Source organism: Bos mutus, chromosome 22 (assembly GCF_027580195.1).
Source record: "Bos mutus isolate GX-2022 chromosome 22, NWIPB_WYAK_1.1, whole genome shotgun sequence".
Classification (NCBI taxonomy): domain Eukaryota; kingdom Metazoa; phylum Chordata; class Mammalia; order Artiodactyla; family Bovidae; genus Bos; species Bos mutus.
Genome location: NC_091638.1, coordinates 17261584 through 17274254, shown reverse-complemented (window position 1 = coordinate 17274254; position 12671 = coordinate 17261584).

Sequence of the window (12671 nt, the reverse complement as noted above, 5' to 3'; positions counted from 1 at the left end):
CAAAGAATGTGATTTCCTTGTTAATGGAAGGAAGTTCTTTCTATGTCTGTTAGCTCAAGCCTATTAATTGCATTGTTCACATTTTCTAGATCATTACTCTTTTTTTTCCTGTCTACTTGATCCATTCATTTCTAGAAAAATATGTTACGATTGACTATGAAGGGAGATGAGAAAATTTTATGGATTGATGGTAATGTTCTGTGTCTTACCTGGAGTTTAGCTTACACAGATATATACATTTGTCAAAATTCAGCAAACATGCACTTAAGATTTGTGTGTTTCATTGGATATAAAATTCATTACAAATGAAAAAATTGCAATCAGATAATCAACCTTACTTAATGAAGTCTTTGAAAAGTGACTGAATTTACTTTGAAATGCATACAAAATAAGATGGTGTAATAAATGGATAGAAAGGTGCAGAGGTTGATATGTGAAGAAGCAAATGCAGAGTAAAAGTGTTATTGGTAGAACTAGACGGTAAGCATTTGGATGTATGCTCTAAGATTCTTCTAGCTTGTGGTACATTTGAAATTTTTCATTAAAAAATATTGAGAAGGAAAATCTGCCATTATGATTGATTTGCCAATTTCTCTTTCTGAGTCTATTGATTTTTTTGCGATATGTATTGAGACTAAGTTATTAGATGCATAATAGCTTTCTTTTGACCAGTATTTTCCTTCTGTCTATTCTTTTATCTTTAGTCTTTCTGTCATCATGTTTTTGGAGTGTCTTTTGTAAAAATCGAAAAGCTTCATAAAAAAATCCAATATGAAAGCCTCTGCCTCATAATAGGTAAACATTGATCTGTTTACATTTATCATGATTATTGATCAATTTGAACTTATTTCTACCATCTAATTTTGTGTTTTATCTTTACTATGCTTTTTCTATGTATTTTTTTCTCCTTCCAAGCCTTCTATTTTTTTTTTCAAGGTTTTTTCAACCATTTTTATTTTAATGGTTTCATTTTCTTTTTTCTTGGTTTTGCTTCTTCTGGTTTGGAAGATCTGTAATTCTTACTTTTGTGAGACGTTTCTCAAGAGAATCCTCTTGGTTTTCAATACCAGAACATCATAGAGATTTCTTATCTCTCAACACAATATTTTCTGGCCAATATTTAGATAAGAAAATTTTAAATTTACATCCCTAAAATTCAGCACACTGTTTTAAACAAAACTCAGTGTAGGAAATAGCTTAAGCTATATTCAAACCACTATTGATACAATATCAGAATTAAGTGTTCTTTGTAAATTGTGCCTCCACACCCACAAAAAGAATGTGTATCTCAAGATGTCTTTGGTGCGGAGAGAGAAATCAGTGTATCAAGTTATTGCACATGAGATTGTTGAAGCTGTTTGCTACCAGCAGTAGCGTTTGGTGGTTAGGAAGCAGAGTTTTTCATTTTGCTTTTTGTGTGTAGTAAAATATACATAACAAAGCTTATTCTTTCAATGATTTTTAAGTGTTCACTCAGTGGCATCAAGTACATTGTGCAACCGTCAATGCTTCCATTTCTAGAACTTTTTAATCATCTCAAACTCTGTATCTATTAAACAATAACTCCTTATTTCCTCTGTGTCCCCCAGCCCCTGGTAACCTCTGTTCTACTTTCTGTCTGTTAATTGGCCTATTCTAAGTATCTTGCCTGGAAAATCCCATGGACGGAGGAGCCTGGTAGGCCGCAGTCCATGGGGTCGGTAAGAGTCGGACACGACTGAGCGACTTCACTTTCACTTTTCACTTTCATGCATTGGAGAAGGAAATGGCAACCCACTCCAGTGTTCTTGCCTGGAGAATCCCAGGGATGGGGGAGCCTGGTGGGCTGCCGTCTCTGGGGTCGCACAGAGTCGGACACGACTGAAGTGATGCAGCAGCAGCAGCAGCAAATATCTTACCTAAGTGAAATCATACAATATTTGTCCTTTTGTATCTGACTTATTTCTCTTAGCATAAGGTTTCCAAGGTTCATCCATGTCGAAGTTGTATTCTTTTCTAAGGTTACTGTTTCATTGTATTCTATTTCTAAGGTTACTATATTATCCATTTATCAGTTGATGGGCATTTGTATTGTTTCCACCTTTGGACTATTGGGAATAATGCTGCTGTGAACACTGGTTTTTAAATATCCATTTGAGTCTCTGCTTTCAATTCTTTTGGCTGTATACCTATTAGTGAAATTGCTAGATCATATGGTAATCCTATGTTTATCTTCTTGAGAACCCACCAAACTGTTCCCACAGCAGCTGCACCATTTTACATTCCAAGCAGCAATGCCAAGTGTTCTGATTTCTCCGCATCCTTGCCAACACTTGTTATTTTCTGTTTTGTTTTGTTTTATTATAATTTTCATCCTACTTGGTATGAAGTGGTATCTCATTGTGGTTTTAATTTGCATTTCTCTAATGACTAGAGATGTTAAACATCTTTTCATGTGCTTATTGATGGTTCATACATCTTCTCTGGAGAAATATCTATTCACATTCCTTCCTCATTTTTGGGTTGGGATGATTGTTTGTTGTTGAGTTGTAGGAGTTCTTTATGTTCTCCGAATATGAATCTCTTATCAGATACATGATTTGTAAATATTTTCTCCCATTCAGTGGTTTGTCTTTGCACTCTCTGGATAGTATCCTTTGATACACAAATGTTTTAAATTTCAATGAAGTCTGATTTATCATTTTTTTTTCTTTTATTGCCTGTGCTTTTGTGTTATATCCAAGAAATCATTAACAAATACAATGATGTGAAGCTTTTTCACTGTGTTTTTCCTAACGGTTTTATAGTTTTAGCTCATATGTTTAGATCTTTGATCTATTTGAATTAGTTTTTGTGTATGGCGTAAGGTAAGGGTCAAACTTCCTTGTTTCGCATGTAACTTATTCAGTTGTCCCAGCATCATTTATTGAAAAGACTGTCCTTTCCCCCATTGAGTGGTTTTGGCACCCTTGTTGAAAATCAGTTAGCCTGTATGTGAGGTTTTAATTCTAGACTTTCTAGTCTTTAGTCAATTCTATTCATCTGTATGTCTATCCTTATGGTACTACTATGCTGTTTGAAGGAAATAGCGGTTTTAATCATATAAAATCTTAATACAATAGACTGTTGCTTATGTACAGGTGTTTCACTATATTTTATTTATGTTTTAGGAAATTGTTTGGGTTTGGTGTAGACACATCATGCATTATAATTTTTCCCAGTTAAAATAATGGGAACCACACTCCCTTCTGCTCTGTGCTTCCACATAGAACGTCTGATTTCTGACACAGATTACTAATGTTAAGCAAGAGATTCTTGTATTTTATTTCTGTCCTTTATTTGTAAACAGAAATACTTAACATGATATCTAAAGTAAATTAAGATTTTTATACTCCTTCTATGCCAAAATGGATATTAGAATATTTTAGCTTAGAATCGTATTCTTCCATCTTTGTTGTTGTTGTCTATATATTTTTAGTCCCATCTTCAGTTCCATTCAGTCGCTCCGTTGTGTCTGACTCTGCAACCCCATGAACTGCAGCACACCAGGCCTCCATGTCGATCACCAACTCCCGGAGTTGACCCAAACTCATGTCCATTGAGTCAGTGATGCCATCCAACCATCTCATCCTCTGTCATTCCCTTCTCCTCCCGCCTTCAATCTTTCCCAGCATCAGGGTCTTTTCAAATGAGTCAGTTCTTCTCATCAGGTGACCAAAGTATTGGAGTTTCAGCTTCAGCATCAGTCCTTCCAGTGAATATTCAGGACTGATTTCCCTTAGGATGGACTGGTTGGATCTCCTTGCAGTCCAAGGGACTCTCAAGAGTCTTCTCCAACACCACAGTTCACAAGCATTAATTCTTCGATGCTCAGCTTTCTTTATAGTCCAACTCTCACATTCATACATGACTATTGGAAAAACCATAGCCTTGATTAGACAGACCTTTGTTGGCAAAGTAATGTCTCTGCTGTCTAGGTTGGTCATAACTTTCCTTCAGAGGAGTAAGCATCTTTTAATTTCATGGCTGCAGTCACCATCTGCAGTGATTTTGGAGTCCCAAAAAATAAAGTCAGCCACTGTTTCCACTGTTTTCCCATCTATTTGCCATGTAGTGATGGGACCAGATGCCATGATCTTAGTTTTCTGAATGTTGAGCTTTAAGTCAACTTTTTCACTCTCCTCTTTTACTTTCATCAAGAGGCTCTTTAGTTCTTCTTTACTTTCTGCTGTAAGGGTGGTGTCATCTGCATATCTGAGATTATTGATATTTCTCCCAGCAATCTTGATTCCAGCTTGTGCTTCTTCCAGCCCAGCATTTCTCATGATGTACTCTGCATATAAGTTAAATAAGCTGGGTGACAATATACAGCCTTGATGGACTCCTTTTCCTATTTGGAACCAGTCTGTTGTTCCATGTCCAGTTGTAACTGTTGCTTCCTGACCTACATACAGGTTTCTCAAGAGGTTAAAGCTCCCTTAAGTGTAATTTTTAAAAGTCAGTTTTATTGATAAATTTTTAAATTTTTAATTATTTTATTATTATTAGCCTTGCCATGCAGTATGTGGTATCTTAGTTCCAGGATCAAGAATCAAATCCATGCCCTCTACAGTGGAAGGGTGGAGTCTTAATCGTTGGACCAATAGGAGAGTCTCAGAGGTATATTCAGAAATGATAAAATTCACTCATTTCCGTAATGACAGACACATAAAGTTGTATATCCACAGTTCACCCACTCCCCAAAACTTCCTCTGATATTGGCTCCTCACCATACCTTGAACCTTACGTAACCACTTTTTTTTCTTGTTTTGTTTTTTTTTTAATTTTATTTTATATTGGGCTATAGTTGATGTACAATGTTGTGTTAGTTTCAGGAATACAGCAAAGTAATTCAGTTATACATATACATATATCTATTCTTTTAAAAATTATTTTCCCGTTTAGATTATTATGGAATATTGAGAAGAGTTCCCTGTGCTTTACAATGGGTCCTTGTTGCTTATCTATTTTAAATAAAATAGTGTGCATATTGCAATCCCAAACTCCCTCCGTTGTTTGTTTTCTTTCACTGTGGGTTTTGCTTTTTCAACAATGTCACATAAATGGAATTATGCAGTATGTACCCTTTTCAGCCTTAATTCTTTAAGTTGACATAATGCATTTGCAATTCAACTGTGTTCTTGGATGGATCAGTAGTTTGTTTCTTTTAGTTACTGAGTAGGGATCCGTTGTACAGATGAACCATAGTTTATCTGTTCACCAACTGAGGGCCACTTGGATTGTTTCCACATTTTGATAATTATAAATAAGGCTACTCTAAACATTCATATATAGGCTTTTGTAAGAATATAAGTTCTCACTTCCTAATGTAAATACCTAGAAGTGAGAATGCTGTGTCATCAGTGAGGCACTCAATATGCCAGCAGATATGGAAGAGTCAGCAGTGGCCGCCACAGGACTGGAAAATGTCAGTTTTCATTTCAAATCCAAAGAAGGGCAATACAAAGAATGTTCAAACTCCTGTACAATTGCACTCATTTTACATGCTAGCAAGGTCATATTCAAAATCCTTCAAGTCAGGCTTCAGCAGTATATGAACCAAGAACTTCCAGATGTTCAAACTGGATTTAGAAAAGGCAGAAGAACTGGAGATCAAATTGCCAACATTCATTGGATAAGAGAGAAAGCAAGGGAATTCCAGAAAAATATCTATTTCTGCTTCATTGACTACATGAAAGCCTTTGACTGTATGGATCACAACAAACTGGAAAATTCTTAAAAAGTTGGGAATACCAGATCACCTTACCTGTCTCCTGAGAAACCTATATGCAAGTCAAGAAGTAACAGTTAGAACCAGACATACAACAGTGGACTGGTTCAAATTGGGAAAGGAATACATCAAGGCTGTATATTATTACCCTGCTTATTTAACTTATATGCAGAGTACAACATGTGAAATGCTGGGTTGGATGAATCACTAGCTGGAATCAAGATTGCCAGGAGAAATATCAACAACCTCAGATATGCAGATGATATCAATGGCAGGAAGCAAAGAAGAACCAAAGACTCTAGATGAGGGTGGAAGAGGAGAGTGAAAATGCTGGCTTAAAACTCAACATTCGGGAGAAGGCAATGGCACCCCACTCCAATACTCTTGCCTGGAAAATCCCATGGATGGAGGAGCCTGGTGGGCTGCAGTCCATTGGGTTGCTAGGAGTCAGACACGACTGAGCAAATTCACTTTCACTTTTCACTTTCATGCACTGGAGAAGGAAATGGCAGCCCACTTCAGTGTTCTTGCCTGGAGAATCCCAGGGACGGGGGAGCCTGGTGGGCTGCCATCTATGGGGTCACACAGAGTCAGACACGACTGAAGCGACTTAGCAGCAGCAGCAGCAGCAGAACCTTTATACTGAAAGATGTGTCTTCTATGTTTCTTTGTAGACAATGGATACCATATCTGTATTCTTCACAGTAATTAGTAATTGTGGAAGGTCTTAAAGGACCTTCTGTCTTGCCTGGTAATGTTTGTAATTTGGCCTCTGCTCATTGTCCTTGACCTTGGTTAGAAATTGGACACAAAACACTGAGTTAAGAAGAATGACTTGTTGACATGGAGATGAAAGCTGCTGTCTAGATGATTCTACTGGACTGTGTTGTCATCTTGGGTAAGGTGGGAAACTATATCCAGAGTCCTTCTGTTAGTGATTCTGAGTTACAGTTTTTGAGAAGAGGAAGATGCATGAAGTCTGGCGCTGGAGTGAGGAAACCATGATTCTCAGCTCTTCTGTACCATCAGGAGACAGAGCTGCAGGGCAGCCTGGTGGCCTGAGCTCCAGCACTGCTTTCTCACTTCTGGCTCTGCCTGTGTGGAACAGCCCCAGTCAGACACATGTTTGATGTTAGTTACCTGCTGGGCAGCAGTGTGGACTCTGCTCAGCAGTGTGGACAAGGCCCCTTATCCTGGGTCCTCTTTGGTTTTCAAGTTCACAAAATTCCCTGCATGTTCCTGTGGCTCTTTGAGGTCCATCAGGCTACTTCTTCAGGCTTCCGAAGATCCCTCAGTGATTTTCTCATATCCTGTGACCCTCTTCATGTCCAAGGATTCTCCTAATTACATGATTTCTGTGGGAAACATCTTGTTCTTCTAACAGTGAACGTTTCCTACCTCTACCCATTGCAGATGTAATATGGCAGCCACAGATGCAGGAAACCTACTTCCCTAGTTGCATCATGAGAGGCTGTAATGACCCTGCATTTCTTGTTCCTCAATACTTCCAAGACTGAGATAAGCTCCTGTGAATACATGTAGCAGTTTGTGGCATTTTCTCTTACAGGGGTCTGCTCTCTAAATGATTAGCCCATAATGTTTAATTAGTCCATTTTTATATGTGATTTCCCATTGCTTTATATGTGATCACCCAGGATGTGATTTAAAACAATGTGCATTGAAAATTCAAGTTCAGGAACTTCTCTGGTGGGCCAGTGGCTGAGATTCTGAGCTCCCAATGCAGGGGGCCTGGGTTTGATCTCTAGTCAGGTAACTAGATCCCACATGTCACAATTAAAGATCCTGTGTGCTGAACTAAGACTTGACACAGCCAAATAAATGATTTTTTTTTAAAAAAAAAAACCAAAAACTCAACATTCAACAAGCGAAGATCATGGCATCTGGTCCCATCACTTCATGGCAAATAGAAGGGAGTAATGTGGAAAATGACAGATTTTCTTTTCTCAGGATCCAGTATCACTGCAGACTCTGACTGCAGCCATGTAATTAAAAGACACTTTTCTCCTTGGAAAGAAAGTTATGACAAACCTAGACAGCATATTCAAAAGCAGAGACATCACTTTCCCAACAAAGGTCAAAGCTTTGGGAGATAGTGAAACTCTGGGAGATAGTGAAAGACAGGGAAACCTGGCGTACTGCAGTCCATGGGGTTGCAGAGTCAGACAAGACTTAGCGACTGAACAACTGCAAATAACTAATGATATTGAACATCTCTTCACGTATAGTCAAAGCTATGGTTTTTCCAGTGGTCATGTTCAGATGTGAGAGTTGGACCATAAAGAAGGTCAAGCACCAAAGAATTGATGCTTTCTAATTTTGGTGCTGGAGAAAATTCTTGAGAGTCCTTTAGGCAGCAAGGAGATCAAACCCGTGAATCCTAAAGGAAATCAGTCCTGAATATTCATTGGAAGGACTGATGCTGAAGCTCCAATTCTTTGGCCACCTGATGTGAAGAGCTGACTCATTGGAAAAGACCCTGATGTTGGGAAAGATTGAGGGCAGGAAGAGAAGAGGGTGACAGAACATGAGATGGTTGGATAGCATCACCAATAAAAGGGACATGATTTTGAGCAAACTCTGGGAGATAGTGAAAGACAGGGAAACCTGGCATACTGCAGTCCATGGGGTTGCAAAGAGTCAGACAAGACTTAGCGACTGAACAACAGCAAATGACTAATGATGTTGAACATCTCTTCATGTTCTTACTTGCATCACTGGTGAACTGTCTGTTCAAATATCTTTTTCCTGTTTTTTATTGAACTGTTAGCTATCTCATTTAAAGTATTAAGAGTTCTTTATATATTATGGATACAAATCCTTCATTAGATATGTTTTGTGAATATTTCCTCCTAATCTGTGACTCATCTTTTCATTCTCTTAACAGTATCTTTTGTAAGAGCAAAAGTTCAAAATTTTGATGAAGGCCAAATTATCATTTTTTATTTTATGGATCATTTTTATATAGTATCTTAGAAATTTTTCCTTGATCTAGTTAATAAAATTTTTCCTCTATATTTCCTTTCAGAAGCTTTATGGTTTTATTCTTTACATGCAAGTCTGTAATCCATTTTGAGTTGGTTTTTTTTATTATTTATTTTTGGCTGCACTGGGTCCTCATTGCTGTGCACAGGCTTTCTCTAGTTGCAGAGAGCAGGGGCTACTCTTCACCTTGGTGCTCAGGCTTCTCATTGCCATGGCTTCTCTTGTTGTAGAGTATGGGCTTTAGGTGTGCACACGTCAGTAATTGTGGCATATGAGCTCAGTAGCTGTGGCTTGCTGTCTCTAGAGGGCTGGCTCAGTAGTTGTGTCTCACAGGCTTAGTTGCTCCACGGCATATGGAATTTTCCTGGACCAGGGATCAAACCCATGTGCCCTGCATTGGCAAGCAGATTCTTAACCACTAGACCACCGGGGAGGCCCTCGAGTTAATTTTTGTATATGATGACAGTTTGATTAGACTGTCATCTTTTGCATATGGTTATCCTGTTGTTAAAAGACAAAATTAAAAGATGCTTACTCCTTGGAAGGAAAGTGATGACCAACCTAGACAGCATATTAAAAAGCAGAGACATTAGTTTGTCAACAAAGGTCTGTCTAGTCACGGCTATAGTTTTTCCAGTGGTCGTATATGGATGTGAGAGTTGGACTGTAAAGAAAGCTGAGCACCAAAGAATTGATGCTTTTGAACTGTGGTGTTGGAGAAGATTCTTGAGAGTCCCTTGGACTGCAAGGAGATCCAACCAGTCCATTCTAAAGGAGATCAGTCCTGGGTGTTCATTGCTAGGACTGATGTTGAAGCTGAAACTCCAATACTTTGACCACCTGATGCAAAGAGCTGACTCATTTGAAAAGACCCTTATGCTGGGAGGGATTGGGGCAGGAGGAGAAGGGGACGACAGAGGATGAGATGGTTGGATGGCATCACCAACTCAATGGACATGAGTTTGGGTGGACTACGGGAGTTGGTGATGGACAGGGAGGCCTGGCATGCTGCAGTTCATGGGGTCACAAAGAGTCAGACATGACTGAGCGACTGAAGTGAACTGATCCTATTGTTCTGGCACTGTTTATTGAAAAGACTATCTTTTCTCCTTTGAATAGCCTTTGCACCTTTGTCAAAAATTTGAATCACACTGAGATACCTCTTCACAACCACCAGGGTGGCTGTGATTAAAATTAAAAAGAGGGTGGCTAAAATTAAAAAGAGAGATAATAAGTGTTGATGAGGATGGAAAAATTAGAATCCTCATACATGGGTAGTAATACAAAATGGAAAACAATTTGGAAGTTTCTCAAAATGTTAAACATTGTGGTACTGTATGACCCAGCAATTCCATTCCTCACATAGGAGAACAGTGACTAAGTTACAGCCTTAGATCTTGACACAGGAAGGATATAAGAAACAGAAGTGATTGCTCCTGGGAAATTCTCAAAGACTAGCAAACGCCATAGAAACATATTCCCACACTGCTTCTAACCTGACCATCTGGAGCTTTGTATATCCTAAATACACATCAGTTCAATTCAGTTCAGTCGCTCAGTCATGTCCGACTCTTTGCAACCCCATGAATTGCAGCACACCAGGATCCCTGTCCATCACCAACTCCCGGAGTTCACCCAAACTCATGTCCAAACTATTATATATAAAATGGATGAATAGCAAGATGCTCCTGTATAGCACAGGGAACTATTTCAATATTCTGTGATAAACCATAATGGAAAAGAATATAAAAAAGAAAACTCAATAGTATATATGAAGTAGTTCCATTATTTGTAACTGAATCAATGTAAAGCAGAAATTAACACTAAGATTGTAAGACTGACATGACCCCTACTACTCTGCTCTAGCCTCCTTTACCTGGGTACTCATAGTCTACTAGTTCTCAATCTTAATTGTCTTTCTATTCCAAACAGACTACAAGACCCTTAACAATAGTCTTCCAAGTTGGTGACCTTATAACTGCAACAGTTCCAAGGCCAGAAATCTAAAACAGGGGACATCCTCCTTTGCACCCTCTTAGAGGTCTATCATCAAGGCATTGGTCCAGAATTTGATGTCTCTTTTGCAGTCAACTGGGACACTGGGAAAATATCCTTGAAAGTTTGTCAAATCCTTCCACACTGTCTCGAATGCTCCTGTTGTAGCCTCATGTTCCAGGAAGCAAACTCACTCAGAAGGACGATGCAGATAGTGAAGTGCAGTTTATTACACCAGCGAGCCCAAGGCAGAGTCTCCTCTTAGCCAAGGACCCCGACCAGTTTTTGTGAAAACTTTCTATACCCTAAGTGTACATGTTCAAACCCACCTCCCCAAATTCTCTGAAACTAGTCTGATCAAAGGAAAAGAAAGATACAATCAAAGTTAACCCGTGATTCATATGCCTTAAACCCATGATTCGTATGCCTTAAGCCTAGGTAGTTAACAGTGGACAATTATCAATAGGCCTGTGGTCATACCCCAATAAGCATAATAGAATTTATGGTTTATTTGGTTACACAGATAATTAGTGTATTCTTTTAGGCGATGGAGAGTCTAGATACGAGCCCTGGGGCTCTTCCATCACGGGGTGGGGGGGGTGTCTGGTTTTCCAGTTGGTGTGTCATTTCCATAGATACTGGGCATATAGCTCAAAGTCCACAGTCCGGCCCAAGATGGAGTCCTGCTTTGAAGATGGAGCCTGTTCTGTCTGTTTCCTCCTTCATTCCCCACTCTTGATGCTCTTAATTCATAGTATGAGCATCACTCATAGGGATATATTGCACCCTGGCTCTCCAACCACCAATCTGGGAGAACGACACCAACTTTTGGGTTACAAAGTTCATAATACATTGTAAAATGCAAGGTCCACAGAACAGAACTATCAAGGCAACTATAATAATGGTAAGTTAATTTTCTGCCAATCACCCTTCACCCAAGGATAGTACCAAAGTCCAGAAAGGAATGTTTTTATTTGACATTGTTTTTACCTGGTTTTTTCATGACATCTAAAGCAGCTGATACATTGTCAGATAAATCAGGAATATATACACAACATTCAACCTTAATTATAGCACAGGTCCTTCCTTGAGCAGCTGTGAGCATGTCCAAAACCATTTTAATTTGAATTAAATTAATTCAAATTACTTTTATGAAACTGGTGTTTACATAATATGTAACCCCATGACCCAAGTCTATTGACTGTAGGTCTGGCTTACATCAAGAGAGCAGGGAGAGATTATGATTGTGTCCCAGAAAAGAGCCGAGTGGTTTAAAGTCTCCTTGGCGGAGCGGTGACAGCCACCAGGGAAGTCCACCCATCATAGACAGAGGCATAGCCCCACATACACAACAGTCGGAGGTATTGTGGAAGTTGGCATGTCAATGAGGTCAAGCAGCAGGAGTTGATCATGCGGCTTCATCCTGAAGGGGCTCATCTGGGATTTTCTTTTCCTTCTTCTTAAGGATGGTCTTAGTCTCTTGAGGGTCAGTGGGGTCCCTCTGTGCAGTCCACTCAGCGTTTTCTGGGTCTGCATGTTATGCTCTCTTCACCCTGGTATGATGGATCCAAGGGGCAATATCTGCAACTTTAAGTGCTGTAGGGGCAGTTAGAATAATATAAGGGCCCTTCCACCAAGGGGCTAGCAAATCATGTTTTCAATCTTTGACCCATACTTAGTCACCAAGCTTAAACTTATGAATCTGTTCCCCAAGGGGGAACGGCACTCTTTCTTGTACAAACTTAGTTACCTGATTTATTACCTTACCCAGTTCCATCTGCTGTGAAATCCCATCCCTCCTTACCTGAGGCAAATTTGTTGACACCTGTTTTATTATGGGAGGGGGCCTCCCATACACAATTTCCTAAGGAGAACAGCCTTGGGACTGTGGGGTCATCCTGAGTCTGAGCAGAGCCGTCAGAAG